General features: G+C 47.1%; 1 pseudogene; it reads right to left on the reverse strand.

Annotated features, from left to right (window-relative positions):
• Positions 1-15,272, reverse strand: part of LOC138297398 (clathrin coat assembly protein AP180-like) — a 273,071-nt pseudogene that overhangs the window by 8,646 nt on the left and 249,153 nt on the right.

Here is a 15,272-nt window from a genome sequence, read left to right on the forward strand (position 1 = left end):
GGGGGACGGTGGCGAGGTCAGCTGAGCGGAGTTGGCGGGAGGGGTTGTAGAAGGTGAGTCGTCTGTTGAGGTAGGCTGGACCAGTGTTGTGGAGCGCCTTGTGTGCGTAGGTGAGGAGCTTGAAGGTTATCCTTTTGTTGACGGGGAGCCAGTGTAGGTCTCTCAGAAGGGGGGTGATGTGGCTGTGGGCATCGAGGATCAGGAGTGCGGAGGCGTTTTGTAGGAGTTTGGCCAGGGCTCCCGTGTAGAGGGTGTTTCCGTAGTTAAGTTTGTTGCTGACGAGGGCTTGAGTGACTGTTCTTCTTGAATCTGCGGGGACCCATCTGTAGATCTTGCGGAGCATGTGGAGGGTGTTGACGCAGGTTGAGGAGATAGCGCTGACTTGCTTGGTCAAGGAGAGTGCTGAGTCAAGGATGATGCCCAGGTTGCGTGCGTGGTTGGTGGGTGTTGGGCCGCTCCCAGAGCGGTCGGCCACCAGGAGTCGTCCCAGGCTGAGGGGTTGGCGCCCAAGATGAGGACCTCCGTCTTATCAGAGTTCGATTTCAGTTTGCTGTTCCTCATCCATTCGGCGACGGTCTTCATTCCTTCGTGGAGGTTGGATTGGGCAGTGAGGGGGTCTTTGGTGAGGGAGAGGATCAGTTGGGTGTCGTCGGCGTAGGAGATGATGTTGAGGTTGTGCAGCCGGGCGAGCGGGGCCATGTAGATGTTGAAAAGTGTAGGGCTGAGGGACGAACCTTAGGGAACGCCGCAGATGATCTTAGAGGCTTCGCAGCGGAAAGGGGGGAGGTGAACGCTCTGGGTTCTGCCGGAGAGGAAGGAGGTGGTCCACTCCAGAGCCTTGTCCCGGATCCTTGTTTTGTGAAGGAGTGTGCATAGGATGCGATGGCAGACGGTGTTGAAGGCAGCCGAGAGGTGCAGGAGGATGAGGGCCGCACTTTCGCCGTTGTCAAGCAGGGTCCTGATGTCGTCGGTGGCGGCGATGAGGGCGGTTTCCGTACTGTGGTTGCTGCAGAACCCTGACTGGGATGGGTCCAGGATGTTGTTTTCTTCGAGGTAGTGAGTCAGTTGTCTGTTGAGGATCTTCTCAATGACCTTGGCCGGGAATGGGAGCAGGGAGATGGGGCGGAAGTTCTTGAGGTCTCTCGGGTCCACCTTGGGTTTCTTGAGTAGGGGGTTTGATCTCAGCATGCTTCCAGCTCTCGGGATAGGTCGCGGTCTCGAAGGAGAGGTTGATGACTTTGCAGAGGTGGGGTGCAATGGTGGCGCTTGCTTTGTTAAAGATGTGGTGCGGGCATGGGTCTGATGGAGATCCAGAGTGAATGGAGCCCATGGTTTTGATTGTGTCATCTTTGTTCACGTTGGCCAAGACTAGCAGTAGGTCGTAGTTGAAGGTTGGAGGAGAGTCTGAGGAGTCAGTGATTGGCGGGTGGCCTGGCTGTTGAAGCTGTCATGGATGTCTGATCTTGTGGTGGAAGAAGGTGGCGATGGAGTTGCACAGGTCTTGTGAAGGTGGGATGTCATTTGTGCTGGAGCTGGGGTTGGAGAGTTCATTCACGATGTTGAAGAGCTCCCTGCTGTTGTGTGCGTAGTTGTCCAGGCGGTCTTTGAAGGAGGTTTTCTTGGCAGATCTGATGAGGTGATGGTGATTGCGAAGGCGTTCTTGAAGGCGGCATGGTTGTCCGGAGTCTGTTCGAGGAGCCACTTTCTCTCCAGTTTCCGACAGGTTTGCTTGGAGACTTGAAGGCCCAAGGTGAACCAGCTGGCTCTCTTGTAGGCACCTCTGTTGGAAGGTTTATTGATCGGGGCAAGGGTGTTGGCACAGTCTTCGATCCAGCGCCAGAGGTTGTAGGCTGCGAGGTCGGGATTGGTGGGTTCGGTGGGTGGTTTTTCGGGCGAGGATTGTGTTCAGCTGGTCTTGGCTGATTTTGCTCCAGTTGCAGCGGGGGATCTGTTGGGTGTGGTGGTGCGTGGTAGGTTTCTGGAAGGTGAAATGGATGCAGCGGTGCTCAGTCCATGGGAGTTCGGTGGTGTGGCTGAAGGTGACGTGGGGGCTAGCGGAGAAGACGGGGTCCAGCGTGTGGCCGGCGTAGTGTGTTGGGGTAGTGACGAGTTGTCTGAGTCCAAGGGTGGCAAGGGTGTCGCTTAGGGTGGTGGTGTTGGGATCGTTGTTATTCTCCAGGTGAAAGTTCAGGTCGCCGAGGAGGACGTAGTCAGCGGAGGCTAGGGCGTGCCTGCTGGCATGGTCGGCGATGGCGTCGCAGAACTGAGGGCAAGGTCCGGGGGGTCTGTAGATGAGGGTTCCTCTGAGGGTGGTGTTGGGGTTGGTGTGGATCTGGAAGTGCAGGTGTTCGGCGGTGCTGAGGGTGTCGTCGGTATAGGTGGTGACCCTGATGGTGTTCTTGTGGAAGATGGCAATTCCACCTCTGACTCCGTTGGTTTGATCCCTGCGTGATCTTTTACCCGTCCGGAATGGCTATGGCGATGTCTGGGGCCGAGGAGGCATTCATCCAGGCGACATCCCGGGTGGAGGTGTCGAGCAGGTCCCAGAGTTCGACGGCATGTTTGCGTGCGGAGCAAGTGTTAAGTAGGATGCATCAGAGGTAGTTGCGGTCAGGCTCGGCAGGAGGTTGGATGATTTGGAAGCTGATGAGGCTGCAATTCCGGCAGGTGAAGGGTCCCTGGGTGTGCTTAGGGGAGGCCAGGAAGCAGGCGTGTGCTCGTCCAGTATTGAGTGCGCAGAGGGTGCTGGCGGTTTAACGGCGTTGCTGGTTTTGGGGACCAGGTGTCCTGGCGCTCGCCGCGGTCGGGCTTGCCTTAGGTGCGCCTTTGGCGCGCCAGTGGCGCGTCCGTGCTGCAGCTGCCATATGAGGGGAGGTGGGAGGGAGTGGCAGCAGGGAGGAGGGAGGTGAGCGAGCAGCGAATGGGAGGGGAGCAAGCAGCGAATGGGAGAGCAAGGGGGGGGGCTGCAGGGCCGCAGCGGCGGGAAAAGGGAAAACTGAAGTGGAGGGAGGGCGGCAGGGACGCAGCGGCAGGGGTCGAGGGGAAGGAAAAAGAACAAAAAAGAATCACAGGCACCTGGAAGCAGAGGCAGCACCGGCACGCAGTGCAGGGGAGCGACCTGCCTTAAGCCATGTGTCAATATCTATTTGACTGTTTTACAAATAATTCTTACTCGTGCCACTAGATGGCACAATACGCTGCTATTCAGCATAGGTAAGAACCAGGATGAATAATTACCAACATGCAGATATTAATGGAGAAATATCACTGATGCTCCAATCAAAGGACACACACATTTCTACTTTTCACAGCAAATATAGTGTAGCGTGTACCGGCAATTGTAAGCCACATTACATATTTGTGGCTCCCATGGCTCACAAGATTCTAATGCCCTAGTAACCAGTAGTTAACCTAATAATAAAATCAGTAGGCTGACAATTGGTCTTTAAGTGTTCTCCTGTCAGGATCCACATTCTTAGAGAAGGCTCTCCATGCAACAGGTTACCCTCTTCGGATCTTTTCAAACATGTCTTGCTTGATCTAAGTATAGGTTTTTAAAACTCTTCTACCTTATTTCTATCCTAAGCTTGAAAGGTGACATACTTTCTCATCAGTAACGTATTAGCAATTTCACTATGTTGTTGAGCCACAGTAAGGTGATAGTGCAGTTCTTTTCTTGAGGTCAATTGATAACAAAATGAAAGGACAGACATGGAAATACAGTAGAGTAACTAACGTAATTCTTAAGAGAAATTCCTGCCACTGCTATAAGATCCTTCAACTAAAAATCAGCAAATATGAAAAGGTAGTTAGCCTTATAGAGTAAGGCAGAGTTTTAATTGTTCGAAGCTCGAAGATACCATAGGAACATTTTTACGATCTCACTATCAAGGAAGAGAAGGAGCTATGAGAATATATACAAGGAACTCTTGCCGAGGGACTTATCTGCCACTCAACCTCTTAGGCTGTGAATGGAGAATTATATATATGCAGTGATGACAATGAACTAAATGTTATAGGAATAAAAAAAAACTATCTCTTTCCTCTCATCTCAGTGCTCCTTGATTAAATATGTACTGCTTTTGTCTTTACATAAATAGATTTAAAAGGGGTACACAATGTTCTTCACATTAGGATACATAATGAATGGAAACCATGTATAAAACTACATGGCAGTTTTTCCAGCACTTAATAAATTAAATATTTATGGATACTTTGGACATCTACGTTATTGTATACCTTGAAGACAACCCAAGGTTTCTAACACACTACAAAACATTGGAAGCACAAAATGTAAGTCCTTTGATTACAACAAAATCATCAGTATGCCAAGTTAGGGAAATGTGTGTGTATGCCTCATATTTAGGATTCACATTTAGAGCAAATACGGTCAACATGGACAAAGGAAAAGTACAAGCTTTTTTTTCACTTGCCTGCACCAACTATTGTTAGAGGAGTGCTCAGGTTTCTTGGTTTCTCAACATTTATGAAAAACAATATATTCAATCCTTTTGATCAATCATTGCTCCTACAGTACAGTTAAATTGTTTAATTTATTGGCATCCTTGGCAAGAAGAAGTTTTAAGGAACTGTAAGAGATATCCACAACAGCCCCTATTTTGCAATCTCCTGATCCTGCATTACTATTTATGGTAGAATGAAAAGGGTCTGTCACATCAATTGGTGCAATCATATCATAAAGAGATTCAAATACCAACAACTTACAATTACATTGAGTTGCTTTCTACTCCTGAACGCTTGCAGGAACTGAATTGCATTACTCAAATTACAAAAGAGAGATTAGCCACAAGAGATGCTTTCCCCCACCTGAGACACTATTGGGGAGGTGCCAATCAACACATAATTGTTTGGATGGGCCATAAATGTATAAGCTTTCCAAAGTTTATGCACTGTGTAAACCGTAGTCTTGCACCTAGACCTAGAAACGTGTGTGCAGAAAGACAGATTACTATCCCAAAAATATCAAATTTTCATGCCTGCTTATTCATTATGTGATAAGTTCATATATTAGTGCTACGAAACTCCACTAACTGGAAACCATGATGTTTGAGGAACTCTAGCTTTCGCACAAGACATTGTGGTAGTCAGAATTGAACAAGAAGTCAAATACACACAATCTTGTGTCACATTTATTTAATCTAAATCCAGTCACACTAAAGCTATGGGACTACTTATGCCCCTTCCAACTCCTGTAATACATTGGTCCAGAATTTTCATTGACTTAATAGTTGAACTACTTCAGTCAGAATTTTGCACAATACCTTAAGTAGTGGTGGATGATTTCAACATAATGTCCCACTTCAGACATAGCCTTCTGCACCAGTTCTAGCCTCAGTGTTTTTAAAAGAGATAACCAGATGTCATAGTCTACTTAACCTCTTAGCTGCTGGGCCTTTCCCCCCCCCCAGTGCTGAGCCCTTTTTTGGCTATTTGGGGTAGTTCGCGCTTAGGCCTTCATAACGTTTTGTCCACATAAGCTATCCACGCCACATTTACGTCCTTTTTTTCCAACATCCTAGGGATTCTAATTGTACCCAGAGTTTGTGGTTTCCCCTGGAGGAGACCAAGAAAATAGCCAAAATACAGTGAATTTTTTTTTTTTTCCAAATAAATGGGAAAAAAGGGCTGCCGAAGAAGGCTTGTGGTTTTTTCCCTGAAAATGCCATCAACAAAGGGTTTCTGGTGCTGAAATCACTATCTTCCCACCTTTCAGGAACGGGCAGACTTGAATCAGAAAACCACATTTTTCAACACAAATTTGGCATTTTACTGGGACATATCCCATTTTTACTATTTTTGGTGCTTTCAGCCTCCTTCCAGTTAGTGACAGGAATGGGTGTGAAACCAATGCTGGATCCCAGAAAGCTAAACATTTCTGAAAACTAGACAAAATTCTGAATTCAGCAAGGGGTCATTTGTGTAGATCCTACAAGGTTTTCCTACAGAAAATAACAGCTGAAATAAAACCATATTGAAATTGAGCTGAAAACAACAGCCATTTTTCTCTATGTTTTACTCTGTAACTTTTTTCTGCGATGTCAGATTTCTGAAAGCAATATACCGTTTTGTCTGCTGGACTCTTCTGGTTGCGGGGATATAAAGGGCTTGTAGGTTCATCAAGAACCCTAGGTACCCAGAGCCAATAAATGAGCTGAACCCTGCAGTTGGTTTCCATTCTATACTGGGTATACAGCAATTCATTTGCTGAAATATGAAGAGTGAAAAATAGGTATCAAGAAAACCTTTGCATTTCCAAAATGGGCACAAGATAAGGTTTTGAGGAGCAGTGGTTATTTGCACATCTCTGAATTCCGGGGTGCCCATACTAGCATGTGAATTGCAGGGCATTTCTCAAATAGACGTCATTTTTACACACTCTCTTATATTTGGAAGGAAAAAATGTAGAGAAAGATAAGGGGCAATAACACTTGTTTTGCTATTCTATGTTCCCCAAGTCACCCAATAAAAATGATACCTCACTTGTGTGGGTAGGCCTAGCGCTCGCGACAGGAAATGCCCCAAAACACAACGTGGACACATCAAATTTTTTGACAGAATACAGAGCAGTTTTTTGCAAAGTGCCTACCTGTAGATTTTGGCCTCTAGCTCAGCCGGCACATAGGGAAACCTACCAAACCTGTGCATTTCTGCAAACGAGAGACCTAGGGGAATCCAAGATGGGGTGACTTGTGGGGCTCTGACCAGGTTCTGTTACCCAGAATCCTTTGCAAACCTCAAAAAGTGGCTAAAAAAACAAGTTTCTCACATTTCGGTGACAGAAAGTTCTGGAATCTGAGAGGAGCCACAAAGTTCCTTTCACCCAGCGTTCCTCCAAGTCTCCCGATAAAAATGATACCTCACTTGTGTGGGTAGGCCTAGCGCCCGTGACAGGAAATCCCCCAAAACACAACGTGGACACATCACATTTTTTCATAGAAAACAGTGCCTACCTGTGGATTTTGACCTCTAGCTCAGCCGGCACCTGGGGAAACCTAGCAAACCAGCACATTTTTGAAAACTAGAAACCCAGGGGAATCCAAGATAAGGTGACTTGTGGGGCTCTGACCAGGTTCTGTTACTCAGAATCCTTTGCAAACCTCAAAATGTGGCTAAAATAACACATTTTCCTCACATTTCGGTGACAGAAAGTTCTGGAATCTGAGAGGAGCCAAAAATTTCCTTCCACCCAGCGTTCCCCCAAGTCTCCCGATAAAAATGATACCTCACTTGTGTGGGTAGGCCTGGTGCCCGCAACAGGAATAGATCACACAACGGTCAATGTTGGTCCTTACATGAGGCAGCTGTTGACCCTGGGGTGATCCATTCCTGACGCAGGCACTAGGTGTAGGCACTCAAGTGGGGTAGTGTTTTTATCAGGACAGGTGAGGAGTCACTGGGTGGTAGGAAGTTTGTGGATCCCATCATATTCCTGTAGTTTGTGTGACAAAAAAGCGAGAAAAATAGAGTTTTTATTCAACATTTCAGCTTTGCAGGGTATTCTGGGTAAGAAAACTTTGGGGAATCCACACAAGTCACACCTCTGTGGACTCCCCCGAATGTCTAGTTTCCAGAAATGTTTGGGTTTAGTGTGTTTCTCTATATGGCTGCCGAACCCAGGACCAAAAACACAGGTGCCTGCCTTACAAAAACAGTTTGTTTTGCCATAGATAATTTTGATGTCTCCACAATACGATTTGGGTGGTGAAATTTGGGGCTGAACTAAATTGGGGAGCTCCCAAGAGAGCACTCTCTCTCTCTCTCTGCTTGCCGCCGCATTCACCTGCTCTCTGGGTTGGGCTAACCCACTATTACCCAGTTGCACAAACAGCTTGCGAAGGGACAGCAGGACTGTCCTCATCACCTCCCTCATAATGTACTGGAAGAGGAGTTATCGAATGGGACTCCTCCGACTGAAAAATCACTCCCAGAGTCTGTGCCATTGTCCTATCCCTCAGATGCTGTCTCAGTCTCTGATGTCTCAGTCTCAGATCCTATGTCAGAGCAGTCCTCTATAACCCAAGTGCAGGCAGCAGTCATCCATCAAGATGCCATCTCTGCTATTGGCTAAACTGTTGCTCTAAAACACTAGCCTACGTAGACAGTCACAAAATCGATGGTGTATGTGAGATACGTGCAACAGAAGAAGCCACCTTACCTGCGCTTCTTCCCTCAATCAGCACGTTCTTTCAAGACACTCAAAAAACACCTTGTCACATACCATTCGTCACAGTCTTTAGCACCTCCTGTGCCCAGTCCAACAATCATTATTGGTGCTCCCACTCCCTCCTCCTCGGATTCCCTCATTACCACCCAGCAAAAGTGCCCTTCATCTCTCCATAGCCGCCCTTCACCCCGCACATACTTTCATTGGTATTATAGCGCAGGTAATGGCTGACTTTACTAATGTACTCAGCTATTTACATAAAATACAGATTTGCTCTTTGCAGTAGGCATATAAACCTTCTGTGCTTCTTTATGGCACTAAAACTGCCACTAGACAAGTCTGACCCTTTTCCCCCCAGGGAAACCACACACATATTGACAAAAGTGATATATATATGACAGCCAACCACCTGAAACTCAACTCAAGCAAAACCGAAATAATCCTCTTTGGCCCACACAAAAACACCTGGGACCCCTCATGGTGGCCCACCACTCTAGGCCCTGCACCCACCCCCACCAACCACGCACGCAACCTCGGCATCATCCTAGACTCCTCCCTCTCGATGACCCAACAAATCAACACTCTCACCTCCTCATGCTTCAACACACTCCGTATACTGAAAAAAACATTCAAATGGATCCCCAGAGAGACCAGAAAAACTGTCACTCACGCACTCATCAGCAGCAGACTTGATTACGGAAACACCCTCTACGCCGGCACCACTCTAAAACTTAAGCGCAAACTACACGCATCCAGAACTCAGCAGTACGACTCATCCTCGACCTCCCCCGACACAAACACATCTCTCCACACCTCAATTCCCTCCACTGGCTCCCCATTGACAAAAGGATCACCTTCAAGATCCTCATCCTCGCACACAAATCACTCCACAACACAGGCCCTGCCTACCTCAACGAGAGTCACCTTCCACACCCCCACACGAAACCTCCGCTCAGCTGACCTCTCGCTCGCCTCTGTCCCCTGCATCAAACACACCACCACCGGGGGCAGATCCTTCTCCTACCTTGCACCCAAAACCTGGAACGCCCTCCCAACCCACCTTCGCAAGACCCAAAACCTACTTCTTTTCAGGAAGGGCCTCAAAACCTGGCTTTTTGAACAGTGAACCTCCCAGCCCCTTTCCCTCCCCCCGTCCCTCCTCCAGCGCCTTGAGACCCTCACGGGTGAGTAGCGCACTTTATAAATCTCTTTGATTGATTGATTTATATAGATCTATCTCTATATATATATCTATCTACATAGATATATCTATAGATATATCCATAGATATATCCATGTACATAGATATATCTACATAGATATATCTATATATATATATAGATACATTTTTTTTTAGTTGTTGTATGGTTTCCTTGGGGGCCAAAATGGCGATCGCGCCATCCCCCTCCCGCCCCCCAGGGGGCACCTACCTTTTTTTTAAAAAAAATATACGCCGGGGGGGTGGGGGGCTACCTGTTTTCCAAGGGGGCCGACCCCCCCAAGTGAAATCCCTGGCATCTAGTGGTGTTTCCTGGCCCCCGATCGCAGCACAGCTGTGATCGGGGGCCAGGAAACAGTTTCAGAAGGCCTCGCAAGAAAGGGGAGAGTCTCCCCTATCTTACGAGGCCTTCTGAAAGTGTTTCCTGGCCCCCCGATCGCAGCACAGCTGCGATCGGGGGGCCAGGAAACCTGAAAGTGTTTCCTGACCCCCGATCGCAGCACAGCTGCGACCGGGGGCCAGGAAACACTTTCAGGAAGGCCTCGCAAGAAAGGGGAGACTCTCCCCTTTCTTATGAGGCCTTCCCGAACGTGGGGAAGGCCGTTTTCCCCATCGAAGCAGGAAGCGGCCGCAAGGCTGCTTCCTGCTTCGATGGGGAAAACAACTTTGTAACGTCAGGTGGGTGGTGGGAGACACGGAAGCTTCCGTGTCTCCTGGGGCTAGAAAAAAATAACTAAATAAATCCTCAGGTGCGATTTATTAACACCCTCCCTGGTGTCGGCCACTGGTCGTGACCCGCACCAGGGAGGTAGTGCGGGCGTCGGCCAGTGGCCGACGCCCGCATTGAAGGGGTTAATAGCACGGTGACAGACCGAGGTATAAAATTCACTTCACAATTTTGGACATCAGTTATCAGAACCTTAGGTGTGGAAGGGTCTCTGCCCATCATTTATCATCCCCAGCGATATTGCTAAACCAAAATGGGAGATCAGGCTCCAGTGCAATATCTCAGGAGCCACCTTAGTATAAAATTGACTAGGTTCACTACATCTTCGCTGCGGAGTTCAAAATAATGCACTACACAGTGCATGCCACTACTATCCATTCTACTGTTCAGTTTCCATCCACATGTGGTACCCTTTACGTGTCCAGCAATATCACCCTTATTTCTCCTGGAAAATAACCAGTTCTCATCTCTCACATCGCAAGGTCTCTCAGCGCATTAATGCAACAAATGTCTCATACAGGATTCACTAAAATAATCAATCCTGTGCCTGTTAGACTCGTCCTCCTGATCCGATGGAGATTCATCCTGTTTTCCATGTCTCTACAATCAAATCATCTCTTTTGGATTCTCTAGGGATCACTCCACCACCTTCCAGTTTTATAGATGATACTTCTGTTGAGTCTGAGGCAGTCCTCAATCTCAGATTTCACAATAGACAGTTACAGTATCTAATTGCTTCCAAAGGTTAAAGCCCTGCTGTAAACTCTTGAAAACCTTTCTGTTTTGTCCACACTCATCAGCTGATGTGAGATTTGTGGATCTACTTCCCTAATAAACTGGTAGGGCCTATTGGAAAAGGGGAGTACAGCCAAAATCCAGATGGAAGTGTTAAGAAAGAAGAGGTTCAATTTCCGTGTTTCACTGTAAATATCATGTTAGCACATGTAACCACTTACTTGGGAGTACATCGGAGCAATGTACCTGCTGGTAGACAAAGGTTTACTGGGAGTTGCTGACACCAGTGACCAGGGCATACATGGAGGAGTACCTCATGTGGAAGAGGCAGTGGGGGTCATTCTGACCCTGGCGGCCGGTGGCCGCCAGGGCCACCGACCACGGGAGCACCGCCAACAGGCTGGCGGTGCTCCAACGAGCATTCTGAACCGCCGCGGTCAGAAGCGGAAAGTCAGCGGTCTCCCGACGACTTTCCGCTGCTCGTTTGAATCCTCCATGGCTGCGGAGCGCGCTCCGCAGCCATGAGGATTCTGACCCCCCCCTACCGCCATCCTGTTCATGGCGGGAAAGCCGCCATGAACAGGATGGCGGTAGGGGGGGTCACGGGGCCCCTGGGGGCCCCTGCCGTGCCCATGCCAATGGCATGGGCACGGCAGGGGCCCCCGTAAGAGGGCCCCGCAAGGTATTTCAGTGTCTGCCTTGCCTTGCCTAGATTACGAGCCGGCATCCTCGTGGGAAGGGAGTTTTTCCCTGGGCTGGCGGGCGGTCTTTTGGAGACCGCCCGCCAGCCCAGGGAAAAACTCATAATACCCTCCGCGGTCTTCTGACCGCGGAGTGGTATTATGGGGGCGGAATTCTGGCGGGCGGCCTCCGCCGCCCGCCAGAATTAGAATCACCCCCAGTGTGTAGTTGGACCTGGATGAGTCAGCCGTACTGGAGTCTATTAAAACCACCAGGTTCTGAAGTTATAGTAGACATCAGTCTGTTTCCAATATGGCCACCATTTGTATATATTTCTTCCTGCAGGACACCGTTGGTGTGGCAGTAACAGAACTCAGGGATTCATTCAGTTTGCACCTGCCAACACTGCATGTTGCTGGGTTTACCTTACTCTTGTGCTGTTTGTACTGACCTTCGGTCCACTAAACACCTTTCTTGTTTTTCATCTCCATCCTTCAATTCACCAGTGTTCATGCTTGTGTTCTTTTTTTGCAAATAATTTATTAGCATGCATAACTATGAAGCTCTTTTCATAATGCAATAGTATGTGATATTTTAACCTCATGGTTGTTCTATTTGTTGTGTGGGGAGACCAAGGCGCAGTTTTAATGAGCATGTGAACTCAGAAGTATTGATTAAAAAATGCATTATTTTAAAAGTGCAAACGGGATGGCATCTCTATTTCTGATTCACAATGAGCATAAAGAAGCCATCATATGTCTTCATATGAAGTATTAAAATGCCTCTCAAACAAAAAGGCAATAATTAAATTAATTTTTTTTTTAAATCACTTGCATGGTGTGGATGCAAAGTTCAGTGCTTTTGAGGAAATTATTAAAATGTGCCTTGTGCCCGCTCCTTTCATGGAGGACACGTGTAAGGAAAGGTTTGGGTCACCACACCCAAACCTATACAAACAGCAGACTGAGTGCCTGTTCCTTAACCAGTTCTGGTTTAACGTCTTTAGAAGCAACAGTCTGTGTTGCGTCTTCATCTCCCAGTAAGACGACCTGTTGAGTCTCCAAATTTCTGACTTGCTCATGATTTTGTGTCAGCGGATGTACCATCGACATGTGAACATTCAGGTTGTGAGCTTTCTCAAAATGCTTCCCACACTGGTCACATGCAAATTCCAGCTCTGCTTCAGCCTTATGTTTTGTCATGTGGTACTTGAGAGAAGCCCGTTGTCTGCACTGGAAACCACTTATTTCACACTGGAGGGGCTTTGCACCAGAATGGCGCATCTGGTGGAAGGAAATGTGCTTGCGTTGTTTGAATGTCTGTCCACAATGATCACAGATATAATTCCTTTCCTCTGTGTGTATGACCTTTACATGGCACTGAAGGTATCTATCGATCATGAGTACTTTGTTTCTGCCAGGGTGGGGACAGGGCCTCTCTCGCACCTGCCCATGATGCTCTTTAATGTGTTTCTTTATGCCATCAGCCCCTTTATATACTGCAGTACACATGCTTGTGTTCTTCTTGGATTTTGTCTCTCTCACATCTGTATTGTACTAGTGACTCCCACGTTTACTGGTCAAGGTTGAAGACATTCTGTGCTTGCTTTTTCGCCTCTTGACCGAACTGGAGATGTGAGTGCACTTCATGGTGTGATCATAATTGTGTACCTAAAAATGTTACATCTCTAATGCCTGCATTTGCAATCCGATAAGCAAACAATTGATGGGAGGATTACCTGACAATTACTCTAGGCCGCAATCGATTCATCCGTTTTTTTACCACTATGTCACCTCAGACAAGTAGTATATATATGCAAATCATTCTTGGTCTTGCTCCTACAGGAACAGTCCAGCTTGAACTACCAACCAGGGTCTCTATGGGGAGAAACAAGCAACCCTAGACATGTTTCACCTTATTTGGGCCTTGGCAGTAGGGTGAAAGTGTCTAAGGTGGCACGTGGACAACAAAGATGCAATGGGTTGCAGCCCATGCATGAGCTCATTCATAGAAGAATAAATCATTAGCAAATAATACTACATTTTTTGATCTTACAATGCTCTTTCAATTAGATTGTTGCAATACAGTTATTTTGCTTTCATGCATTACTATATATCGGTATTGGCAAGCAGTCAAAGTAAAGCAGACACATTAACCGAAAACCAGGGAGATTCGCAGTGGTACCGTACTTGATTATAAGAAATCCTTGATGTTCAGGTCAGCTAATGGGTCCTTTGTTGGTTGTTTCTTGGGACTCTGAGATGCAGGTGAACTTGGAGAAAGCTAACAAAGGAAGAACAGTAAAGAAAAATAAGAAAATCAATATCACTACTTTACTGCAATATTGTGACTTTGCACTAATAATACTAACTAGCATGACAGAGTTTGTAGGCATTCCAATGTAAAACGTAACCATATGGATTTCAAATGTTTACATTTACACCCCAATATACCACACTTTGCTGATATGTACACCAACAGTGGTATGGCATTGAGTAGTGAGTATGCATAGAAATAGAAACATAACATGCCATCTTTGCTATTTCTTTTTATATTTTAAATCACTAGGCAACTATGAGAGTGGGACTTCAAATGGTATAAAAGTAGGTGGTTTATGAGGGTGGAGTGTTAGTTGTGTCTCTCCAGTTTATGACATTATTTCTCTTCCACTTGTAGGAGGCTGGTCTGGTGTGTGGTGTGTGGTGGGTACCTATGGTCCTTACACCTTATATCAAGTCCAGGTATCCCTTATTATTGTAGTGTAGTTGGTGTCTAGAAGCTAGGTTCTCTAGAGGTAGCTGTGGATGAGCTGAGCAGCCAAGGCTTATCTAGGAGACATGCAAAGCTCATGCAATACCACTTTAGTCACACTTAGTACTTACACACATGAAAAAGAACACTCAGTGTCACAAAAATAAAAGTATTTTGTTTTGGTGATACAAATACCAAAAATACCATGAAGGCTATACTCCCTTAGGAGGTAAATAATACACAAATTATACACACTAGTATGCAGAAATAGGCATAAAACAGTTAAACTAACAGTGTAATTAGTGAAAATCACAACAGAGAGAAATAGCCCTGGGGAGCACAACCATATACTAATAAAATATGGATTGTGAAAGTTGGTCTCCCACCTAGGTAAGTGGAGTGTGTAGAGGGGAGTTGGGAGTACTAGGAAAGCCCAAAGGTAAGTACCACAACCCACCCCATCAACCAGGAAAGCAGGGGTAAATCACTGTAAATTTCCCAGAAAATCCACTTAGAAGAAAAGAAGAATAATGCAAAGCCCAGAAGAGACTGCAAGACACCAACAGTTGATTCCTGGACAAGAGGACTTGTGGAAGAGGGGGACCAAGTCCAAGAAGCACAGCACAGTCCAGGAAGGGCATGGGCTCCTACCCACCAGACTGAAGGTGCAAGGGGTGAGTTGACAGTGAAGGAGGAGAGTCAGCACTGCACCCAAGAAGACGAAGTTGAGTTCCTGGAGGATGCAGGTGATGTCCCAAGTGGGAAGGAGTATTGCAGTTGGGTTTGCGTCTTCGAATTCCGCCAACAAGCCTTGGCACACGCAAAACTCGGGGTCAGCGGAAAGTGGAGCTGCCGGGGACCAGGAAGGACCTGGTGGACTCTACCAAGGAGGGGGAATCAGAGGGGGCCCTCAGCAACACAGAGAGCCCACAGAAGACCAGGCAGCTCCACAGGTGGGGGGCACGAAAGTTGAG

This window comes from Pleurodeles waltl, chromosome 1_1 (genome assembly GCF_031143425.1).
Source record: "Pleurodeles waltl isolate 20211129_DDA chromosome 1_1, aPleWal1.hap1.20221129, whole genome shotgun sequence".
NCBI lineage: Eukaryota > Metazoa > Chordata > Amphibia > Caudata > Salamandridae > Pleurodeles > Pleurodeles waltl.